The sequence below is a fragment of the Neolamprologus multifasciatus genome, chromosome 1 (assembly GCF_963576455.1).
Source record: "Neolamprologus multifasciatus chromosome 1, fNeoMul1.2, whole genome shotgun sequence".
NCBI lineage: Eukaryota > Metazoa > Chordata > Actinopteri > Cichliformes > Cichlidae > Neolamprologus > Neolamprologus multifasciatus.
The window spans coordinates 34,769,810-34,775,494 of NC_140439.1; positions in this window are offsets into that span (position 1 = coordinate 34,769,810).

Sequence of the window (5,685 nt, forward strand, 5' to 3'; positions counted from 1 at the left end):
ATCTATCTATCTATCTATCTATCTATCTATCTATCTATCTATCCATCCATCCATCCATCCATCCATCCATCCATCCATCCATCCATCCATCCATCCATCCGTTTTCAATTTATCGCTCCATCCATCTTTTGCTTCTTGACTGAGTTTGGGTCATGGGGACAGCGGTCTAAATAGAGAAGCCCTGACCTTATTCACAGGCACCTCCTGTGAGACGTAATCTTTTCAGCGTGTCCTCCTTTGAGTAGAACAAATCCAAAACACCTCACCTAGGAGGTGTACAGAAGGCCTTGTAAGATGCCACGTCATCTGCTCCTTTTGACATGAATTAGGGGTTCTATTCTGAGTCCCTCCCAAATAGCTTAAGATCTCACCCTATCAATAATGCCTGGAGGTCACCACCTGATGAGGCCAAACAGCAGAGACATGATATCCGCCACTTCAGGCAACTCTAGCAGAGTCCAACTAACTCTGGGAGTGGATCTGTCTTAACTACCAACAATGTGAATCAAGCTCTTGCTGTAGTTTTATAAGGACTAAATATCCAGTAGCAATAGGCCAGTGTTCCCATATTCCTGAGACACCCCAACATGATGCTAAGAGGGGTGTTGCTGGGCAAACTACATACACTTACACTCCCACTGGTTCAACGTTCAGTGACCAAACCCTCTGATCCAACTTCTTGAAAAAGGTGACTACACATCTGCCAATCCATAGGCACTGTTCCTAAATTGAATGTAATGATGCAAAGGCTTGATAACCCCAGAAAACCCTGAAAGATCCAGGGCCTTACCAAACAGGGTGAATTTTTATCAGTAAATACATTTGAAAAAATCAGACCAACTTAACCATAATTGATAACAAGTCGTGACTGGTCCTTTAAGGAAGATTTTCATTTATTATTAAATCAGTATTTTCTGTCTGCACAAAGCCAGAAGCTACTCTTGCTGAAATCCAAAAGATTTCCAGTTCAATTAACCATTTTTCTGTTTTCCATCCATCTTATTTCTTCTGCTTAACCAGTTCAGAGTCATGGGGCAGCTGGATCCTATCCCAGCTGCCATAGGGTAAGAGGCAGGGTACATCCTGGACAAGGTACCAGCCTGCCACAGGGCCAACACTGAGAAACAGACAACCATTCACACTCACTCACCGAATGAATCACACCCTCGCTAGCATATCTTTGGACTATGGGATGAACCTGAGGTATCTGGAGAAAAACCACAGAAGCACATGGGAGAACACATGGGAGATTATGCAAACTCCAAACAGAAAGGCCCCTTGCTAACCTTTGCACCGCTGTACTGTCCCATGTTTCTCCCATAGTTAGTAATATTCAAAGCACCATAAGAAATGATTACAGAAATAATTCTGTACAAGAATTTTGGACATGATTCAACATTAAAAGCACCCATATGTCCAGCTTTTATAAATGTGTGTGATTATGTGTGCATATATAGCAATTATACACTCTTTTGCTGTTGTGTAGATATATGGGAGTGCACGGATTGAGAGAAATATTGTGTGCCAATGTGATTTTCTGATTTGGGGCCAGATACCAAGGCATCTAACATCTACCTGACGTACACACCAATACACAAACATATATTACCCCATCCAACTTCATTTTGGCAGACATTTACACAGAAGCAATCTTCCTCATCATTACTGACCACCTTCTGTGACAATGCCAGAGGCAGCATGACACAGACCTGTGCCAGCATCACCTTTCCCTTCTCATCATTCCCAATCCAGTGGCCACTGTTTTAGCCAGTGTCATCATTTTATTCACTTTGCCCAGACAGTGTTTTACTTGTATTGTAAAGCACTCTGGTTATTAACTTACTGCTTTCTGAATCTAATACCAACCAAGTCCAAGGACTGGGACTGAGAAACCACTGGGGTACTTAGCTGTAACAGGTTTATCAGAGGGTGATGTTGTGTTTGTGCTTAAATTGTAGACTTTTGAGGATGCTTTTTACTGAAGTTTTTTAGTTCTGTAAAAACTGGCTTAAATTTTGAAGCCAGTTTTTGAAGTTCTGCATTAATACGATTAACCAAAAGGAAAGCATGTCTGGTATAGGCAGTGTTGGGGAGTAACGGAATACATGTACCGCCGTTACGTATTTAAAATACAAAATATGAGTAACTGTATTCCGTTACAGTTACCGTTTAAAAAGGTGGTATTTAGAATACAGTTACTTTGTTGAAATAAATGGATTACACGGCGGTACTTCCCTGTTTCATATTGTCGCGGGTCAGGACTGTTTGGGTTTTGTTTGACAGCTACGTTCTGTTGTTCCAGGTGGCAGTGTTACGGTTGCCATGGTTACAGGGTGACGCTCTCTCTCTCTGTGTTTCCTGGGTGAGAGAGGCCTTTTTGTTGTTGTGCTAAGCTAATAGGCAGAATGCTACCGGTATAGCTCTAAAGAATGTAGCATCATAGGCAGTGTAGTCCGTGCTGCAGGGAGAATGGACTGCCATACACGTTATGTGTCTGTGAGCGCGAGGAGGGAGAAAAAGGAAAAGTACGAGCTGTCATCGAGCAAAAACGGGAGCTGGAAGCATGTAAATATAATAATAACCACTGCAGCCAAGAAGAGTGCCTGACGAGCCCAGTTGTAAGTAAGCTATTAAGACTCGACTGTACACCGTGTTCGTGTTTTCCTCCAAAAACAATAAGTTCCGTTGGAGCAGCCTTTCAACGCCTCTCTCTGTCTCTCGCTAGCAAAGTTGACCCAGACAACAAAGTAAAGCTAGTTTTCGGCTACGAGCCCGACACAGAACCCACCATATTAGCCAGAGGTCCCTTTACTACGGTTCGGAGCCGCGGACCTTCAGTAACAGTAATAAATCACAGCAATAGTACATTCATGTAGTTGTAAACAGCATGATAATATATTAAGTAATCCAAAGTATTCAGAATACGTTAGTCTCATCGAGTAACGCAACGGAATACGTTACAGAATACATTTTGGGGCATGTATTCTGTATTCTGTAGTGGAATACATTTTAAAAGTAACCTTCCCAACACTGGGTATAGGATGTCCAGAATGTTTGAAGACAACAAGCTACCATACGGGAAAGAAAGCGACTGGACTTCTTTAAGTTTTGTGAAGACATTTCACCTCTCATTTGAGATTCATCTCACCTCATTTCTCGGATGAGATGTTAAATGTCCTCACGAAAGTCTAGTAGTTTCTCTGTATAGAATTGCTTCAACTTGTTGAGCACAATATAGATCCAGGATCATGTGCCATTAGTTTCTTATTCTTGTCTAGAACTCTCACATGCTTCCTGTGAATCTGGAACATTTCCCCAAACTTTCCCTCCGTATTCCCTCCTCTTAAGCTCTAAAATACCCAGATAACCATCACTTTGAACGAGACCCTTTTTCATACAGCTCAATTTATTTTAACTCTTATTCTTGCTCTTCTACCTTGCCTTCCTAGCATTTCCATATATGTCCCTTTGCATGACTGAGAGATCCCCTTGATCAAAAAAAGAAAAGGCTGTTACTTTTTCATCATATTCCGTCATCTCTCTTGGTGTTTCATTTGTTGCCAAGCAGAGTTTTGGGCCACTGCTTGTCTTTAGTATAGGGTTTCTGTTAGTGCAACAGCAGGATAACTATATTGCACAGAGCACACACAGTTTTGTTTTGTCCTTTCTCCTCGAGGCTGTGTGCATTCATCTCCATGTACAGCCTGTTCCGCCATTGTCACTGCACTGTCGCTGGTTATAGCTGAGTGAAAACGTACTCCTGCACCCTCTCAGGCCAACTAATTATGGACTTTGATTATTCCCATTTTGTTTTACTGAGTGCAGTGCCGTCGCCAACAGGCGGACTGGCAGAAAGGCCAGCACCATTGATTGTCTCAGTTTCGGGCCTAATTGAGCCAAATGGGAATGGCTGTTGCCAGAGTTCACTCTCCTCCAGTGTTTACATGCTGATCCACCAGAGAGACATTCATTACTGCTTCGCTGAAAACTCCTCTAGACACGCTCACGCACAAATATACGCTCACATTTCGTATTCATATTGATAAAGGGGTGAAGTTCTCTGTGGTCTGCACATACAGCTGGGCCTGCAGATGCTACTGGGAATTAATGCTGTTGTCTAATGGAGCTTGGGTCTACATCACAGAGCCATTATTTCTATCTCTATTCCTTTCTCAACATCACAGACTGAATGTTTGCTGCTGCTCAACCCACATGGATTTCTAATTGCATGCTAGGGATCATGGTGTAAGATTTGTTGTCCGATTGAAATATTAAAATCCATGCATGTGAAGTTTCTTTCGCAGACATGTTAATTGCGGTCATGACATAACATTCTCAGGGAGTATTTCTTTAAGGACCATACTCCTTGACACAGTTTCCATTTATTTGCAGTGCTTGTGCTATGATTGTAACCACTCTCCTTTGATAAAGCATAAAGCAATGATAATTTTACACTTTTAAATCTATTCTGGACTAAAAACCCTTATTGTCTATGTGATTACGCCAGGTAGATGCCAGTTCTTTTCCAATATGCCATAAAAACCTATTATATAAAGGTTTGCTTCCATCCTATTCAATTATGCAGTTCCAAAAAAATCTGTCTAAACAGTTTAGACTTTTGTTTGAAGTGTTTCAAGTATGATACAATTTATAGTTTTGGCTCCAGTCCATGCCTTTTATCCTTTTTGAAGATGAAACAGTATTTTAATACTTGGCACAAGTCGAGGGACAGCAGGGAGGATTCTAAACATAGACGCTGATAAATGCTCTCATAAGCCATTTTGGATATGGTTTACAGTGTAAGTGATCGTAGCATTTCTTAAACCATTGTGATCAGATGTAGTTTCGCTGGTATAAATTAATACAACTGTGGTGGAAAATAGAATCCTCCTTGTTGTTTTCCTAATGTTATGCTAGTCACTGGTGCAAGAGAAGGACAGCTGTGGACAGATGGATAGAAGAAGGTAGGCAGACCTGATCTGAAGTAAAGTTTGCCAAAACGCAGATAGATGGCGCTGCTCAGCAGTCTTGCCCAGCGGAAAGGCAAACAGACAGAGCTGGTGGTAAAAGAAGGAACATCTCCAAGGGCAGGGCATATGGTTTAACTTTAAGAGGCGGTTTGCCACTGACAGAGCTGTCTTTTTATACTCCTCTTTCCCACACTACATATTAGCACATGTTGTAATATAGATATTATTGTAATATAAACACCAGATAGATAGGAAGCATACCTCCAATGATGTAGTACTCAGCACATTAGCTTGGCAACGAAAGGTTGCTGGATGCAGTTGGAGACACAAGTTCCCTTTGGGGAATGCAGCAATCCTAGCTAAATCAAACATGCAGAACTAGTCACTGTGGTGAGTAGTATTTTTTAAAAATTGACAGCTTCTTTTAGCTGATATTACCACTATGAAGGAAATATGGAAGTCAGATGTTATTTACTAAACTCATAAGAAATACTGATGGAATATTATCTGAGAAATACCAACATGATCACGTCAACAATATTCATTTTAATTTATCTATGATACCTGCAGTATAACAGTGACTAGGCAGTTAATCTTTATCGTTAAGACTTAGACAAAACAAAAACAATTAACATACCTATATCTGTTATCATACTTGTGATTTTTATTTTTGTTCTGATTAACCAAAAAGCAAGTGTTACCTCTCTGTGCAATT